Here is a 21,126-nt window from a genome sequence, read left to right on the forward strand (position 1 = left end):
TCAGACCGCGCCCACCACTGGAGACAATATGATCAGACCGCGCCCCACTGGAGACAATATGATCAGACCGCGCCCCACTGGAGACAATATGATCAGACCGCGCCCCACTGGAGACAATATGATCAGACCGCGCCCCACTGGAGACAATATGATCAGACCGCGCCCCACTGGAGACAATATGATCAGACCGCGCCCCACTGGAGACAATATGATCAGACCGCGCCCCACTGGAGACAATATGATCAGACCGCGCCCCACTGGAGACAATATGATCAGACCGCGCCCCACTGGAGACAATATGATCAGACCGCGCCCCACTGGAGACAATATGATCAGACCGCGCCCCACTGGAGACAATATGATCAGACCGCGCCCCACTGGAGACAATATGACCGCGCCCACTGGAGACAATATGATCAGACCGCCCCACTGGAGACAATATGATCAGACCGCGCCCCACTGGAGACAATATGATCAGACCGCGCCCCACTGGAGACAATATGATCCCCACTGGAGACAATATGATCAGACCGCGCCCCACTGGAGACAATATGATAGACCGCGCCCCACAGACCGCGCCCCACTGGAGACAATATGATCAGACCGCGCCCCACTGGAGACAATATGACCAGACCGCCCCCCACTGGAGACAATATGATCAGACCGCGCCCCACTGGAGACAATATGACCAGACCCGCCCCACTGGAGACAATATGATCAGACCGCGCCCCACTGGAGACAATATGATCAGACCGCGCCCCACTGGAGACAATATGATCAGACCGCGCCCCACTGGAGACAATATGATCAGACCGCGCCCCACTGGAGACAATATGATCAGACCGCGCCCCACTGGAGACAATATGATCAGACCGCGCCCCACTGGAGACAATATGATCAGACCGCGCCCCACTGGAGACAATATGATCAGACCGCCCCCACTGGAGACAATATGATCAGACCGCGCCCCACTGGAGACAATATGATCAGACCGCGCCCCACTGGAGACAATATGATCAGACCGCGCCCCACTGGAGACAATATGATCAGACCGCGCCCCACTGGAGACAATATGATCAGACCGCGCCCCACTGGAGACAATATGATCAGACCGCGCCCCACTGGAGACAATATGATCAGACCGCGCCCCACTGGAGACAATATGATCAGACCGCGCCCCACTGGAGACAATATGATCAGACCGCGCCCCACTGGAGACAATATGATCAGACCGCGCCCCACTGGAGACAATATGATCAGACCGCGCCCCACTGGAGACAATATGATCAGACCGCGCCCCACTGGAGACAATATGATCAGACCGCGCCCCACTGGAGACAATATGATCAGACCGCGCCCCACTGGAGACAATATGATCAGACCGCGCCCCACTGGAGACAATATGATCAGACCGCGCCCCACTGGAGACAATATGATCAGACCGCCCCACTGGAGACAATATGATCAGACCCCACTGGAGACAATATGATCAGACCCGCCCCACTGGAGACAATATGATCAGACCGCGCCCCACTGGAGACAATATGATCAGACGCCCCACTGGAGACAATATGATCAGACCCCACTGGAGACAATATGATCAGACCCCACTGGAGACAATATGATCAGACCCCACTGGAGACAATATGATCAGACCCCACTGGAGACAATATGATCAGACCGCGCCCCACTGGAGACAATATGATCAGACCGCGCCCCACTGGAGACAATATGATCAGACCGCGCCCCACTGGAGACAATATGATCAGACCGCGCCCCACTGGAGACAATATGATCAGACCGCGCCCCACTGGAGACAATATGATCAGACCGCGCCCCACTGGAGACAATATGATCAGACCACGCCCCACTGGAGACAATATGATCAGACCCCACTGGAGACAATATGATCAGACCGCGCCCCACTGGAGACAATATGATCAGACCACGCCCCACTGGAGACAATATGATCAGACCCCACTGGAGACAATATGATCAGACCACACTGGAGACAATATGATCAGACCCCACTGGAGACAATATGATCAGACCACACTGGAGACAAAATGTGTGACTTGTGTACTAACTTTCCAGTGTTTTCTGTTCTGCATGTATTATAGTGTATTGTGTTTGTATACAGACTTCAAAATGCATTTCCATGTGAATAAACGAACAATAAAATATATTGGATGGTGAGGTATCATGTGACACAACGTACTGAAAAAAGGATAGAATAAAGGAGGATAACTGCAGTAAAGACGGAGAGGTTCATTACCACTATCTCTTCCTGATAAAGACGGAGAGGTTCATTACCACTATCTCTTCCTGATAAAGACGGAGAGGTTCATTACCACTATCTCTTCCTGATAAAGACGGAGAGGTTCATTACCACTATCTCTTCCTGATAAAGACGGAGAGGTTCATTACCACTATCTCTTCCTGATAAAGACGGAGAGGTTCATTACCACTATCTCTTCCTGATAAAGACGGAGAGGTTCATTACCACTATCTCTTCCTGATAAAGACGGAGAGGTTCATTACCACTATCTCTTCCTGATAAAGACGGAGAGGTTCATTACCAGTATCTCTTCCCAGGAGCCTTTATAGAAGATGGGACTGTTGACGTTCCAGTAGGCACACAGACATTCCAAACGGCCCAGCTGGAAACAGAGAGAGGACAGGAAGTCAACAGAGAGAGGACAGGAAGTCAACAGAGAGAGGACAGGAAGTCAACTGGGCAAGGGTCATATCAACAATGTCACCCCAACGTTACAAATCAACAACATACAGCACAGCTTTGCCCTGAAATGTCAGGCCTTCCATGAATGAGCTGTATGAGCTACAGACTGCGTTACCACAGTGGCAGTGTTACCTTGTAGATGATCCTGGCTGCCTCGTTCAGAATACACGACTTCCAGTTCTCATCGGTCGTCTACAAACAAAATCACAAGACAAAATGAACGAGCAGAATGACTGATATCAGAAAGACTCGTCACATCTTGTCAACCAGTGTGTGTGTGTGTACCTGTAGACTCAGCTCAGCCAGGGTGACTCCCATAGAGAGGGGCTGCTGGGGGTCTAATATCTGGAACACACAAACCACAGAGACAATCACACAACTTCCCATAATGCACTGGGAGACAGGAAGTACTAAGAAAGGATGTGAGGAAATGAGACAAGGAGAGATGACGAAAACAGACAAGAAGAGTAAGTGAGGGAGGTAACGAGACAAGGAGAGAAGAGGTGAGGAAAGGAGACTAGGAGATGAGGTGAGGAAATGAGATGAGGGAAAAGAGACAAGGAGGAGGTGAGGAGAGGAGTTGAGGAAAGGAGACAAGGATATGAGGTGAGGAGGAAAAAAGAGAGGTGAGGAAAGGAGATGAGGAAAGATGAGGAAAGAAGACAATGAAAGGAGGTGAGGAAAGGATATAGGAGAGGTGAGGAAAGGAGACAAAGAGAGAGGAAGCTGTGAGAGGAGGAGTATTGTCCCCCAGCTCTAGAAACTAACATCGTCCTCATATCTGATATGGATGCTGGTGATCTTGACTTGCAGGTTCTTGATGACTTGCGTGGCCAGCTTCTCAGCAAACGTGTCCTTCTTTTCATCTTTCTGAGGCTTTTCTGAAATGACCAGAACAAGCTACTCAGGTAGCTGATAATGACCAGGACAAGCTACTCAGGCAGCTGATCATGTGTACTGGTTGAAATCCACGCAAGTCATTGGAAGATTTAAGAGAATGTCTTTTGGTCAAAACTACTGTCACAAAACACAATCACATTGACGATCACAATCACGCAACACACGTACCCACCTTGTTTGTTTTCACGGCGTTTTAAAGACTTTAGACTCTTAAAGCCTTTTTTGTGTTTTTTAATCTTAAAGCCTTGATGATTAACGCAGCATTAACAGAGGAAGAGCTGTTAGTGCAACAGTGACATGACAACCAGATATCAGAGCATGCAGAATAGGTTGAAGACAAAGAAAACAACAGTGACAACCTGGTGATCAGAGCATGCAGAATGGGTTGAAGACAAAGATAACAACAGTGACAACCTGGTGATCAGAGCATGCAGAATAGGTTGAAGACAAAGAACAACAGTGACAAATCAGCACAGAATGGGTGACAACAGTGACAACCTGGTGATCAGAGCATGCAGAATGGGTTGAAGACAAAGGGAACAACAGTGACAACCTGGTGATCAGAGCATGCAGAATGGGTTGAAGACAAAGGGAACAACAGTGACAACCTGGTGATCAGAGCATGCAGAATGGGTTGAAGACAAAGGGAACAACAGTGACAAAGTGATCAGAGCATGCAGAATGGGTTGAAGACAAAGAACAACAGTGACAACCTGGTGATCAGAGCATGCAGAATGGGTTGAAGACAAAGATAACAACAGTGACAAACAGAGCACAGAAGTGGTGACATTAAGAGAACAACAGTGACAACCAGACATCAGAGCATGCAGAATGGGTTGAAGACAAAGAAAACAACAGTGACAACCTGGTGATCAGAGCATGCAGAATGGGTTGAAGACAAAGAGAACAACAGTGACAACCAGACATCAGAGCATGCAGAATGGGTTGAAGACAAAGGTAACAACAGTGACAACCAGACATCAGAGCAGGTTGCCTGACTGGTCCACTAAAGAAACAGAACAGAACCTAATGCCTGGCTGGTCCACTACAGAACAGAACCTAATGCCTGACTGATCCACTACAGAACAGAACAGAACCTAATGCCTGACTGGTCCACTACAGAACAGAACCTAATGCCTGGCTGGTCCACTACATTATAGAACAGAACCTAATGCCTGACTGGTCCACTACATTATAGAACAGAACCTAATGCCTAGCTGGTCTACTACATTATAGAACAGAACCTAATGCCCGACTGGTCCACTACAGTACAGAACAGAACCTAATGCCTGACTGGTCCACCACAGAACAGAACCTAATGCCTGACTGGTCCATTACAGAACAGAACCTAATGCCTGACTGGTCCACTACAGAACAGAACCTAATGCCTGACTGGTCCACTACAGAACAGAACCTAATGCCTGACTGGTCCACATTATAGAACAGAACCTAATGCCTGACTGGTCCACTACAGAACAGAACCTAATGCCTGACTGGTCCACTACATTATAGAACAGAACCTAATGCCTGACTGGTCCACTACATTATAGAACCTAATGCCTGACTGGTCCACTACATTATAGAACAGAACCTAATGCCTGACTGGTCCACTACAGAACCTGCCTGACTGGAACAGAACCTAATGCCTGACTGGTCCACTACATTATAGAACAGAACCTAATGCCTGACTGGTCCACTACATTATAGAACAGAACCTAATGCCTGACTGGTCCACTACACTATAGAACAGAACCTAATGCCTGACTGGTCCACTACACTACAGAACAGAACCTAATGCCTGACTGGACCACTACACTACTGAACAGAACCTAATGCCTAGCTGGTCCACTACATTATAGAACAGAACCTAATGCCTGACTGGTCCACTACATTACAGAACCTAATGCCTGACTGGACCACCACAGAACAGAACAGAACCTAATGCCTGACTGGACCACCACAGAACAGAACAGAACCTAATGCCTGACTGGACCACCAGAACAGAACAGACAGAACAGAACCTAATGCCTGACTGGACCACCACAGAACAGAACAGAACCTAATGCCTGACTGAACCACCACAGAACAGAACAGAACCTAATGCCTGACTGGACCACACACAGAACAGAACCTAATGCCTGACTGGAACCACCACAGAACAGAACAGAACCTAATGCCTGACTGAACCACACAGAACAGAACAGAACCTAATGCCTGACTGGACCACCACAGAACAGAACAGAACCTAATGCCTGACTGGACCAGAACAGAACAGAACCTAATGCCTGACTGGACCAGAACAGAACAGAACAGAACCTAATGCCTGACTGGACCAGAACAGAACCTAATGCCTGACTGGACCAGAACAGAACAGAACCTACCATGCTGAGGCTCCTTATACACAACACTTTCCAGATTAAACAGCAGCTCTCCCGTCTGAGAGTCTACATGTCCCGTGAGGTGAGCAGCACAAGGTAGAGAGAGAGAGTAGTGGTCAGATTAAATACACCATCAGCAGCACAAGGTAGAGAGAGAGAGTAGTGGTCAGATTAAATACACCATCAGCAGGACAAGGTAGAGAGAGAGAGTAGTAGTCAGATTAAATAAACCATCAGCAGCACAAGGTAGAGAGAGAGAGTAGTAGTCAGATTAAAGACACCATCAGCAGCACAAGGTAGAGAGAGAGAGTAGTGGTCAGATTAAATAAACCATCAGCAGGACAAGGTAGAGAGAGAGAGTAGTGGTCAGATTAAATAAACCATCAGCAGCACAAGGTAGAGAGAGAGAGTAGTGGTCAGATTAAATAAACCATCAGCAGCACAAGGTAGAGAGAGAGAGTAGTGGTCAGATTAAATACACCATCAGCAGGACAAGGTAGAGAGAGAGAGTAGTGGTCAGATTAAATAAACCATCAGCAGGACAAGGTAGAGAGAGAGAGTAGTGGTCAGATTAAATAAACCATCAGCAGCACAAGGTAGAGAGAGAGAGTAGTGGTCAGATTAAATACACCATCAGCAGCACAAGGTAAACCAGAGAGAGAGAGTAGTGGTCAGATTAAATAAACCATCAGCAGGACAAGGTAGAGAGAGAGAGTAGTGGTCAGATTAAATAAACCATCAGCAGCACAAGGTAGAGAGAGAGAGTAGTGGTCAGATTAAATAAACCATCAGCAGGACAAGGTAGAGAGAGAGAGTAGTGGTCAGATTAAAATCAGACTGTCACACTGTGATATCAGTCCACTAGTTTAACTCCTCACCCCTGTGATGTCAGTCCACTAGTTTAACTCCCGTCTCCTCACCTCTGTGATGTCAGTCTACTAGTTTAACTCCCGTCTCCTCACCTCTGTGATGTCAGTCCACTAGTTTAACTCCTCACCTCTGTGATGTCAGTCTACTAGTTTAACTCCTGTCTCCTCACCTCTGTGATGTCAGTCCACTAGTTTAACTCCTGTCTCCTCACCTCTGTGATGTCAGTCCACTAGTTTAACTCCTCACCCCTGTGATGTCAGTCCACTAGTTTAACTCCTCACCTCTGTGATGTCAGTCCACTAGTTTAACTCCTCACCTCTGTGATGTCAGTCTACTAGTTTAACTCCTGTCTCCTCACCTCTGTGATGTCAGTCCACTAGTTTAACTCCTCACCCCTGTGATGTCAGTCCACTAGTTTAACTCCTCACCTCTGTGATGTCAGTCTACTAGTTTAACTCCTCACCTCTGTGATGTCAGTACACTAGTTTAACTCCCGCCTCCTCACCTCTGCGAGCAGCCATCAGTAGCGCCTCCTCAATGCGCTGCAGCTCCTTCTGCTTGGCCTCCTGCTGGTAACGCTCCTCCTTCGCGGCGTCATACTTTATCGCTTTGACACAACACACCACGGGACATAGTTAATAAACACAACGGGTGTTGGAATTACAATATTCAGAGCTTCTGGTGATGTTTGGTACTCAAATCACTTTGAACAAGACAACATGGTTTCATAGTGGATACACACAGAACAAGACAACATGGTTTCATAGTGGATACACACAGAACAAGACAACATGGTTTCATAGTGAATACACACAGAACAAGACAACATGGTTTCATAGTGGATACACACAGAACAAGACATGGTTACATAGTGGATACACTTTGAACAAGACAACATGGTTTCATAGTGGATACACACAGAACAAGACAACATGGTTTTATAGTGGATACACACAGAACAAGACAACATGGTTTCATAGTGAACAAGATACATAGTGGATACAAACAGAACAAGACATGGTTTCATAGTGGATACACACAAAACAAGACAACATGGTTACATAGTGGATACACATAGAACAAGACAACATGGTTTCATAGTGGATACACATAGAACAAGACAACATGGTTACATAGTGGATACACACAGAACAAGACAACATGGTTTCATAGTGGATACACACAGAACAAGACAACATGGTTTCATAGTGGATACACACAGAACAAGACAACAACATAGTGGATACAAACAGAACAAGACATGGTTTCATAGTGGATACACACAGAACAAGACAACATGGTTTCATAGTGGATACACACAGAACAAGACAACATGGTTTCATAGTGGATACACATAGAACAAGACAACATGGTTACATAGTGGATACAAACAGAACAAGACAACATGTTTTCATAGTGGATACACATAGAACAAGACAACATGGTTACATAGTGGATACACATAGAACAAGACAACATGGTTTCATAGTGGATACACATAGAACAAGACAACATGGTTTCATAGTGGATACACACAGAACAAGACAACATGGTTACATAGTGGATACAAATAGAACAAGACAACATGGTTTCATAGTGGATACATATAGAACAAGACAACATGGTTTCAAAGTGGATACACACAGAACAAGACAACATGGTTTCAAAGTGGATACATATAGAACAAGACAACATGGTTTCATAGTGGATACACATAGAACAAGACAACATGGTTTCATAGTGGATACACATAGAACAAGACAACATGGTTACATAGTGGATACACACAGAACAAGACAACATGGTTACATAGTGGATACAAATAGAACAAGACAACATGGTTACATAGTGGATACACACAGAACAAGACAACATGGTTACATAGTGGATACAAATAGAACAAGACAACATGGTTTCATAGTGGATACACACAGAACAAGACAACATGGTTACATAGTGGATACAAATAGAACAAGACAACATGGTTACATAGTGGATACACATAGAACTGTTGATAGAACAAGACAACATGGTTACATAGTGGATACACATAGAACAAGACAACATGGTTACATAGTGGATACACACAGAACAAGACAACATGGTTACATAGTGGATACAAATAGAACAAGACAACATGGTTTCATAGTGGATACACATAGAACTGTTGATAGAACAAGACAACATGGTTTCATAGTGGATACATATAGAACAAGACAACATGGTTTACACATAGAACAAGACAACATGGGAGTGGACAAGAACAAGACAACATGGTTACATAGAACAAGACAACATGGTGGATACACACAGAACAAGACAACATGGTTACATAGTGGATACACACAGAACAAGACAACATGGTTTCATAGTGGATACACAGAACTGTTGATAGAACAAGACAACATGGTTTCATAGTGGATACACAAAGAACTATTGATAGAACAAGACAACATGGTTTCATAGTGGATACACATAGAACTGTTGATAGAACAAGACAACATGGTTTCATAGTGGATACACATAGAACTGTTGATAGAACAAGACAACATGGTTTCATAGTGGATACACATAGAACTGTTGATAGAACAAGACAACATGGTTTCATAGTGGATACACATAGAACTGTTGATAGAACAAGACAACATGGTTTCATAGTGGATACACACAGTTCTGTTGGTTTTTATATCAACTTTCTTTCATTGTCAAGAAACAAAAGGCACAATCCAAGTCATATTAGCATCCCATGATAGTAGTTGATAATCTCAGTCATATTAACAACCCATGATAGTTGATAATCTCAGTCATATTAACAACCCATGATAGTTGTTGATAATCCCAGTCATATTAACAACCCATGATAGTAGTTGATAATCCCAGTCATATTAACAACCCATGATAGTAGTTGATAACCCCAGTCATATTAACAACCCATGATAGTTGTTGATAATCCCAGTCATATTAACAACCCATGATAGTAGTTGATAACCCCAGTCATATTAACAACCCATGATAGTAGTTGATAATCCCAGTCATATTAACAACCCATGATAGTAGTTGATAATCCCAGTCATATTAACAACCCATGATAGTAGTTGATAATCCCAGTCATATTAACAACCCATGATAGTAGTTGATAATCCCAGTCATATTAACAACCCATGATAGTAGTTGATAACCCCAGTCATATTAACAACCCATGATAGTAGTTGATAATCCCAGTCATATTAACAACCCATGATAGTAGTTGATAACCCCAGTCCCAGTTGTCATATTAACAACCCATGATAGTAGTTGATAATCCCAGTCATATTAACAACCCATGATAGTAGTTGATAAGTCCCCAGTCATAGTTGATAAACAACCCATGATAGTAGTTGATAACCCCAGTCATATTAACAACCCATGATAGTAGTTGATAACCCCAGTCATATTAACAACCCATGATAGTAGTTGATAACCCCAGTCATATTAACAACCCATGATAGTAGTTGATAATCCCAGTCATATTAACAACCCATGATAGTTGTTGATAATCCCAGTCATATTAACAACCCATGATAGTAGTTGATAATCCCAGTCATATTAACCCATGATAGTTGTTGATAATCCCAGTCATATTAACAACCCATGATAGTTGATAATCCCAGTCATATTAACAACCCATGATAGTAGTTGATAATCCCAGTCATATTAACAACCCATGATAGTTGTTGATAATCCCAGTCATATTAACAACCCATGATAGTTGTTGATAAACCCAGTCATGATCCCAGCATTTTAAACCAAAACATTCTGATTTGTTCCATCAGCCGTATTAATTGACCCAGTGTTTACCTCCACTACACTACTTTGAAATGCATTGTGGGGATTAAGGAGTGTACGGTGTACAGCCTCAAAGACACCACTGCTGAGTCTGTATGCTAATCACAACATTAATATATGTTTGCTTACTGCTTGACCATCTATAGGCCTTCTGCACCAATTACACAGTAAAGGAACCCCACCCCCCCCCACCACAAGGAGAATAGCGTTATGAATAGTAGGAATATTGAAACAGTCCCTCCCTCCCTCTCCCATAGTGTTATGAATATTGAAACAGTCCCTCTCTCCTAGTGTTATGAAGGAGCCCGACTGCCTTCAGGACCGTGTTCGTGTCCATGGATAACTCAAGGTCTTTGTGTCCAGTGGTTGCCTAGCAGCAGAGGTGTTTTTCCTGGCTGTGTCAGCCAAACAGATTAATAATCACACACAGTACAGGATGACGGGCTGGGCAATACATCGTCTTATTAAAGAATCTAAAACACACAGTACAGGATGACGGGCTGGGCAGTACATCGTCTTATTAAAGAATCTAAAACACACAGTACAGGATGAAGGGCTGGGCCATAACTCGTCTTATTAAAGAATCTAAAACACACAGTACAGGATGAAGGGCTGGGCCATAACTCGTCTTATTAAAGAATCTAAAAACACACAGTACAGGATGACGGGCTGGGCAGTACATCGTCTTATTAAAGAATCTAAAAACACACAGTACAGGATGACGGGCTGGGCAATACATCGTCTTATTAAAGAATCTTATGTAAATGTTGCAATTGAATGTGAAATGACACTGGAACTTCCATTCAACAAATGATATCTGAATAACCTTCTTATTAAAGAATCGGATTATTAAAAACATGACATTTTTAAAACTTGCAGAATGACACTGGAACTTCCATTCAACAAATATAGACCCATAGGATGAATAACACTATCTGTTGATTCATGGAAACGTCCGGATTATTAAAAACCATGACATTTAAAAACCTGTTAGTAGATTGGAGCTTGTGTTTAATGGAAGTATAGACCCATAAGGATGATAAAACACTATCTGTCTGTTAGTAGATTGGAGCTGGTGTTTAATGGAAGTATAGACCCCATAACCAACCAAGGATATAAAACACTATCTGTCTGTTAGTAGATTGGAGTTGGTGTTTAAGGGAGGTATAGACCCCATAACCAACCAAGGATATAAAACACCTGTTAGTAGATTGGAGCTGGTGTTTAATGGAAGTATAGACCCCATAACCAACCAAGGATATAAAACACTATCTGTCTGTTAGTAGATTGGAGCTGGTGTTTAATGGAGGTATAGACCCCATAACCAACCAATGATATAAAACACTATCTGTCTGTTAGTAGATTGGAGCTGGTGTTTAATGGAAGTATAGACCCCATAACCAAGGATGTAAAACACCAAGGATAGACCCCATAACCAACCAAGGATGTAAAACACTATCTGTCTGTTAGTAGATTGGAGCTGGTGTTTAATGGAAGTATAGACCCCATAACCAACCAAGGATATAAAACACCTGTTAGTAGATTGGAGCTGGTGTTTAATGGAAGTATAGACCCCATAACCAACCAAGGATATAAAACACTATCTGTCTGTTAGTAGATTGGAGCTGGTGTTTAAGGGAGGTATAGACCCCATAACCAACCAAGGATATAAAACACCTGTTAGTAGATTGGAGCTGGTGTTTAATGGAAGTATAGACCCCATAACCAACCAAGGATATAAAACACTATCTGTCTGTTAGTAGATTGGAGCTGGTGTTTAATGGAGGTATAGACCCCATAACCAACCAAGGATATAAAACACCTGTTAGTAGATTGGAGCTGGTGGTTAATGGAAGTATAGACCCCATAACCAACCAAGGATATAAAACACTATCTGTCTGTTAGTAGATTGGAGCTGGTGGTTAATGGAGGTATAGACCCCATAACCAACCAAGGATGTAAAACACTGGGACAGATAAAGACTTAAAGCGGATATACAGGTACCGTATAACTGTCATTGTGTTAGTATCGGACTTAACTATTCATGTGTTCTCAAGACAAAACCTTGCCATCGAAAACAGGTCCCCAAAAAAAAGTCTGGAGAAGCTCAGAAGATTCCAGAATAAAACCCACAATACAAACCATTCTAATACTACACTACTACAGTACCAGTGTTGAATCATCAAGCTGAAACGACTAGTGGTATAGTCTGGTTCTGGGGAGATACTGGTCGTGGAGGCTTTTATTCCAGCCCCTCACTAAGACATTGGATTTAAATAAATCAAATGAAGGTATTTCAGATTCGCTGATTCAGTTGTGTTACTGCAGGGCTGGAATGAAAGCCTGCACACCCAGACTCTCTCTAGGACAGGAGTTGGGGAACCCAGTGTTAAACAAAGGAGAAAGAGGACATTCACAGAGTCCAGAGAGAGACTTGATTGGTCTCAGTTCACCACCCTGAACCCAGACTGCAGGATCCTCTTACCATTGTATGGACATGTACGTAACTGAGACACAGCTGAAACACAGATAGCGCCATTGAAATATATCTTCCTAAAGAGCTTTGATGTCTGGTGGCCACTGTAACTCATTATAGTACAGGACATTATTACAGTGGCATAACAGTCATCATGACAGTATTTAGTGGCATAGCAGTCTACAGGACAGTATTACAGTGTCACAAGTCTTATAATCAAGTGTCACAAATCTCAAAGAGTGTTGTTATGAATCAATTCATGACACTGGCATGTAAGGGCTAGATGTAGGCCAACACTAAATCATTTGGAAAAATGTAGACTCATTTGGAATCCTTTAGAATCGTTTGGTATCATTTGGAATCATTTGGAATCTTATAGATTCATTTAGAATCTGTTAGATTCATTTGGAATCATTTAGAATCATTTGGAACCCATTTAGAATCATTTAGAGCCATAGAACACAAAGATAGAGGGTATAAACGGTTCCTTACTTGCTCCAGGAACCACCAGCAGATAGAGACCATCTAACGTTGCAACTACAGCATCATTGTACAAGTTCTTCCAAGGGATCTTCAATGTCAGTTTTCCTGAAAAACAACAAGATCCTCAAGTCAATGGGAAGTCAAGAGGATGCAATAATATCATCTGAGTTATTTAACAACCTTAGATCATACAGAATACCATGAGGTAACAACAATAACATCTGAGTTATTTAACAACCTTAGATCATACAGAATACCATGAGGTAACAACAATAACATCTGAGTTATTTAATAACCTTACCTCATGGTGTTCTGTATGATCTAACTACAATAACATCTGAGTTATTTAATAACCTTACCTCATGGTGTTCTGTATGATCTAACTACAATAACATCTGAGTTATTTAATAACCTTACCTCATGGTGTTCTGTATGATCTAACTACAATAACATCTGAGTTATTTAATAACCTTACCTCATGGTGTTCTGTATGATCTAACTACAATAACATCTGAGTTATTTAATAACCTTACCTCATGGTGTTCTGTATGATCTAACTACAATAACATCTGAGTTATTTAATAACCTTACCTCATGGTTTTCTGTAGACTTGTCTAACTGCAACCTATTGTATCTGATATACTGGTTTACCATATAATGCTTGACTCAATTCATTCATGGTGGTTGTCGTTTGATTAGGTTGAGCCTTTGTGCTTCTGATCTATTGAATCGATGTAGTCTAAACCAGGAATAGTTGGCCCCATTTTACAGGCTGAGCATCTTTTCCTCCATAAAAACACCTTTCAGTTCCCACGACACTGTCTTTCAGAAGACAGACTACATACCAGCTCTAAACCAGACAGCACCGTCCGCACAGTGTCTGACGACCGGACGCCGTCCGCACAGTGTCTGACGACCGGACGCCGTCCGCACAGTGTCTGACGACCGGACGCCGTCCGCACAGTGTCTGACGACCGGACGCCGTCCGCACAGTGTCTGACGACCGGACGCCGTCCGCACAGTGTCTGACGACCGGACGCCGTCCGCACAGTGTCTGACGACCGGACGCCGTCCGCACAGTGTCTGACGACCGGACGCCGTCCGCACAGTGTCTGACGACCGGACGCCGTCCGCACAGTGTCTGACGACCGGACGCCGTCCGCACAGTGTCTGACGACCGGACGCCGTCCGCACAGTGTCTGACGACCGGACGCCGTCCGCACAGTGTCTGGACGACCGGCGCCGTCCGCACAGTGTCTGGACGACCGGACGCCCGTCCGCACAGTGTCTGACGACCGGACGCCGTCCGCACAGTGTCTGACGACCGGACGCCGTCCGCACAGTGTCTGACGACCGGACGCCGTCCGCACAGTGTCACCGACCCGGACGCCGTCCGCACAGTGTCTGGCGACCGGACGCCGTCCGCACAGTGTCACGACCGGACGCCCGTCCGCACAGTGTCGACCGGACGCCCGTCCGCACAGTGTCTGACGACCGGACGCCGTCCGCACAGTGTCTGACGACCGGACGCCGTCCGCACAGTGTCTGACGACCGGACGCCGTCCGCACAGTGTCTGACGACCGGACGCCATCCGCACAGTGTCTGACGAACGGACGCCATCCGCACAGTGTCTGACGAACGGACGCCATCCGCACAGTGTCTGACGACCGGACGCCATCCGCACAGTGGCTGACGACCAGACGCCATCCGCACAGTGTCTGACGACCAGACGCCATCCGCACAGTGTCTGACGACCAGACGCCATCCGCACAGTGTCTGACGACCAGACACCATCCGCACGGTGTCTGACGACCAGACACCATCCGCACGGTGTCTGACGACCAGACACCATCCGCACGGTGTCTGACGACTAGACACCATCCGCACAGTGTCTGACGACTAGACACCATCCGCACAGTGTCTGACGACTAGACACCATCCACACAGTGTCTGACGACTAGACACCATCCACACAGTGTCTGACTAGACATCTTTTTGAATGGCATCAAATCGCTTTGCTGCGACTGGGGGGTAAAACCTGGATTAAAAAAACATGTTTTATTCAATCCATTTACTGATAAAAGGCCAGATATTTTTATTTTTTATTAAACTAGGCAAGTCAGTTAAGAAGAAAAAAAGGCACCTGTTGGGTTTAGTTGGGGCCTAATTCAATGTGGGGCAACACTGTGCTGCTCGTAATGAATAAAATAAACTTCAAAACATCCATTCTTTCGAAATGTCTCCCAGTGTTGTTAACAAACCGCTGGGCGGCGTGGACACTTTCCCCAGTAGAGATATGAAGCATCTTAGGATTGCAGTAGTGTCTCTAATGTCATAAAAGGATTATCAGAGAAAGTGTCCAGGTGAGGTCAAGAAAGACACTCGTCACCATAGACACAACTAGTTTTTAGAAATGAAGGGAGAAAGCCCTCGGACCACAGTCATGTGACTGGAACACTCACGGCCGAGGTACACCCAATATGGCCGCCGGTCAGCTTCATACACAACGTTAGACCTGTCTGGGGGGCACACACACTCACGGCCGAGATACACCCAATATGGCCTCCGGTCAGCTCAATACACAACATTAGACCTCTGTCTGGGGGACACACACACTCACGGCCGAGGTACACCCAATATGGCCGCTGGTCAGCTCAATACACAACATTAGACCTCTGTCTGGGACACACACACACACACTCACGGCCGAGGTACACCCAATATGGCCTCCGGTCAGCTCAATACACAACATTAGACCTCTGTCTGGGGGACACACACTCACGGCCAAGGTACACCCAATATGGCCGCTGGTCAGCTCCACCCACCAAAACAAGTTTCCTGGAATTGGAATAATCCCCATTCTAGTCATTCTATATCTATGGGACAGAGAATCTACTCACAGCACAGCACGTCTCCCATTAGAGCTCATTAACATCTCCTCAATACACAACATTAGACCTCTGTCTGGGGGGGCGGGGGGGGGGGACAAAGCCAAGGGCAGAGTTGAACATTCTCTCAGAGTAGCCTATTTAGGTCATTTAATCTATAGGGCCTGGGCTCCCTCCTTTACTCATGTGATGTTTAAAAACGAGCCAAAAGGCTAAATCTATCCTAAAAAGTTACTATACAGGACCTGGAACAACAACGGCTATAAGGGTTATAATGCAGTGAGGATACAGCCTCTGACAATTTGCAAATAAATTCATTAAAAATCCTACAATGTGATTTTCTGGATTTTTTTTCTCTCATTTTGTCTGTCATAGTTGAAGTGTACCTATGATGAAAATTTACAGGCCTCTCATCTTTTTACGTGGGAGAACTTGCACAATTGGTGGCTGACTAAATACTTTTTTGCCCCACTGTAGATCTATGGGACAGAGAATCAATTCACAGCACATCTCCCATTAGAGTCCATTAACATTACTCAATACACAACATTAGACCTCTGTCTGGAGGAGAGGCACACACAAAGCCAAGGGCAGAGTTGAACAGTCTCTCAGAGTAGCCTATTTAGGTGATTTAATCTATGGGATCTAGTACGGGACTGGGCTCCAAACATTACTCATGTGATGTTTAAAAATGAGCCAAAAAAGGCTAAATCTATCCTAAAAAGTTATTATACAGGACCTGGAACAAGACTGCTTGATGTAAAACAACAACGGCTATAAGGGTTGTAATGCAGTGAGGATACAGCCTCTGGTGGGCTTTGATGACAGAGAGAATAGACATGTTCTCATCACAGACCGTCTCATCCTGAATGAGAGAAATGACCTGTTCTACTCATCTAGTTTACAGGTTAACCTGTTAACTAGCTCTATTCTACACATCTAGTTTACAGGGTAGAGTAACCTGTTAACTAGCTATATTCTACACATCTAGTTTACAGGGTAACCTGTTAACTAGCTCTATTCTACACATCTAGTTTACAGGGTAGAGTAACCTGTTAACTAGTTCTATTCTACACATCTAGTTTACAGGGTAACCTGTTAACTAGCTCTATTCTTCACATCTAGTTTACAGGGTAACCTGTTAACTAGCTCTATTCTACACATCTAGTTTACAGGGTAGGGTAACCTGTTAACTAGCTCTATTCTACACATCTAGTTCACAGGGTAGAGTAACCTGTTAACTAGCTCTATTCTACACATCTAGTTTACAGGGTAACCTGTTAACTAGCTCTATTCTACACATCTAGTTTACAGGGTAACCTGTTAACTAGCTCTATTCTACACATCTACAGGGTAACCTGTTAACTAGCTCTATTCTACACATCTAGTTTACAGGGTAACCTGTTAACTAGCTCTATTCTACACATCTACAGGGTAACCTGTTAACTAGCTCTATTCTACACATCTAGTTTACAGGGTAACCTGTTAACTAGCTCTATTCTTCACATCTAGTTTACAGGGTAGGGTAACCTGTTAACTAGCTCTATTCTACACATCTAGTTTACAGGGTAACCTGTTAACTAGCTCTATTCTACACATCTAGTTTACAGGGTAACCTGTTAACTAGCTCTATTCTACACATCTAGTTTACAGGGTAGGGTAACCTGTTAACTAGTTCTATTCTACACATCTAGTTTACAGGGTAACCTGTTAACTAGATCTATTCTACACATCTAGTTTACAGGGTAACCTGTTAACTAGTTCTATTCTACACATCTAGTTTACAGGGTAACCTGTTAACTAGCTCTATTCTACACATCTAGTTTACAGGGTAACCTGTTAACTAGCTCTATTCTACACATCTACAGGGTAACCTGTTAACTAGCTCTATTCTACACATCTAGTTTACAGGGTAACCTGTTAACTAGTTATATTCTTCACATCTAGTTTACAGGGTAACCTGTTAACTAGCTCTATTCTACACATCTAGTTTACAGGGTAACCTGTTAACTAGTTATATTCTTCACATCTAGTTTACAGGGTAACCTGTTAACTAGCTCTATTCTACTCATCTAGTTTACAGGGTAACCTGTTAACTAGCTCTATTCTACACATCTAGTTTACAGGGTAGAGTAACCTGTTAACTAGCTCTATTCTACACATCTAGTTTACAGGGTAACCTGTTAACTAGCTATATTCTTCACTAGTTTACAGGGTAGAGTAACCTGTTAACTAGTGCTGTTCTTCACATCTAGTTTACAGGGTAACCTGTTAACTAGTTCTATTCTTCACATCTAGTTTACAGGGTAGAGTAACCTGTTAACTAGTTCTATTCTTCACATCTAGTTTACAGAGTAACCTGTTAACTAGTTCTATTCTACACATCTAGTTTACAGGGTAACCTGTTAACTAGCTCTATTCTACACATCTAGTTTACAGGGTAACCTGTTAACTAGCTCTATTCTACACATCTAGTTTACAGGGTAGGGTAACCTGTTAACTAGCTCTATTCTACACATCTAGTTTACAGGGTAACCTGTTAACTAGCTCTATTCTACACATCTAGTTTACAGGGTAACCTGTTAACTAGCTCTATTCTACACATCTAGTTCACAGGGTAGAGTAACCTGTTAACTAGCTCTATTCTACACATCTAGTTTACAGGGTAACCTGTTAACTAGCTCTATTCTACACATCTAGTTTACAGGGTAACCTGTTAACTAGCTCTATTCTACACATCTACAGGGTAACCTGTTAACTAGCTCTATTCTACACATCTAGTTTACAGGGTAACCTGTTAACTAGCTCTATTCTACACATCTACAGGGTAACCTGTTAACTAGCTCTATTCTACACATCTAGTTTACAGGGTAACCTGTTAACTAGCTCTATTCTACACATCTAGTTTACAGGGTAGAGTAACCTGTTAACTAGCTCTATTCTTCACATCTAGTTTACAGGGTAACCTGTTAACTAGCTCTATTCTACACATCTAGTTTACAGGGTAGAGTAACCTGTTAACTAGCTCTATTCTTCACATCTAGTTTACAGGGTAACCTGTTAACTAGCTCTATTCTACACATCTAGTTTACAGGGTAGAGTAACCTGTTAACTAGCTCTATTCTACACATCTAGTTTACAGGGTAACCTGTTAACTAGCTCTATTCTACACATCTAGTTTACAGGGTAACCTGTTAACTAGTTATATTCTACACATCTAGTTTACAGGGTAACCTGTTAACTAGCTCTATTCTACACATCTAGTTTACAGGGTAACCTGTTAACTAGCTCTATTCTACACATCTACAGGGTAACCTGTTAACTAGCTCTATTCTACACATCTACTTTACAGGGTAACCTGTTAACTAGCTCTATTCTACACATCTACATGGTAACCTGTTAACTAGCTCTATTCTACACATCTAGTTTACAGGGTAACCTGTTAACTAGTTATATTCTTCACATCTAGTTTACAGGGTAGGGTAACCTGTTAACTAGCTCTATTCTACACATCTAGTTTACAGGGTAACCTGTTAACTAGCTCTATTCTACACATCTAGTTTACAGGGTAGGGTAACCTGTTAACTAGCTCTATTCTACACATCTAGTTTACAGGGTAACCTGTTAACTAGCTCTATTCTACACATCAAGTTCACAGGGTAGAGTAACCTGTTAACTAGCTCTATTCTACACATCTAGTTTACAGGGTAACCTGTTAACTAGCTCTATTCTACACATCTAGTTTACAGGGTAACCTGTTAACTAGTTATATTCTACACATCTAGTTTACAGGGTAACCTGTTAACTAGCTCTATTCTACACATCTAGTTTACAGGGTAACCTGTTAACTAGCTCTATTCTACACATCTACAGGGTAACCTGTTAACTAGCTCTATTCTACACATCTACTTTACAGGGTAACCTGTTAACTAGCTCTATTCTACACATCTACATGGTAACCTGTTAACTAGCTCTATTCTACACATCTAGTTTACAGGGTAACCTGTTAACTAGTTATATTCTTCACATCTAGTTTACAGGGTAACCTGTTAACTAGCTCTATTCTACACATCTAGTTTACAGGGTAGAGTAACCTGTTAACTAGCTCTATTCTACACATCTAGTTTACAGGGTAACCTGTTAACTAGTTCTATTCTTCACATCTAGTTTACAGAGTAACCTGTTAACTAGCTATATTCTTCACATCTAGTTTACAGAGTAACCTGTTAACTAGTTATATTCTTCACATCTAGTTTACAGGGTAGAGTAACCTGTTAACTAGTTCTATTCTACACATCTAGTTTACAGGGTAACCTGTTAACTAGCTCTATTCTTCACATCTAGTTTACAGGGTAACCTGTTAACTAGCTCTATTCTACACATCTAGTTTACAGGGTAACCTGTTAACTAGTTCTATTCTACACATCTAGTTTACAGGGTAACCTGTTAACTAGCTCTATTCTACACATCTAGTTTACAGGGTAACCTGTTAACTAGCTCTATTCTACACATCTAGTTTACAGGGTAACCTGTTAACTAGCTCTATTCTACACATCTAGTTTACA

The 21,126-nt window shown here is 43.2% G+C and overlaps 1 pseudogene; it reads right to left on the bottom strand.

Moving 5' to 3' along the window:
- Nucleotides 1–21,126, bottom strand: part of LOC112240119 — a 68,419-nt pseudogene that overhangs the window by 26,547 nt on the left and 20,746 nt on the right.

This window comes from Oncorhynchus tshawytscha, unplaced genomic scaffold, assembly GCF_018296145.1.
Source record: "Oncorhynchus tshawytscha isolate Ot180627B unplaced genomic scaffold, Otsh_v2.0 Un_contig_721_pilon_pilon, whole genome shotgun sequence".
NCBI lineage: Eukaryota > Metazoa > Chordata > Actinopteri > Salmoniformes > Salmonidae > Oncorhynchus > Oncorhynchus tshawytscha.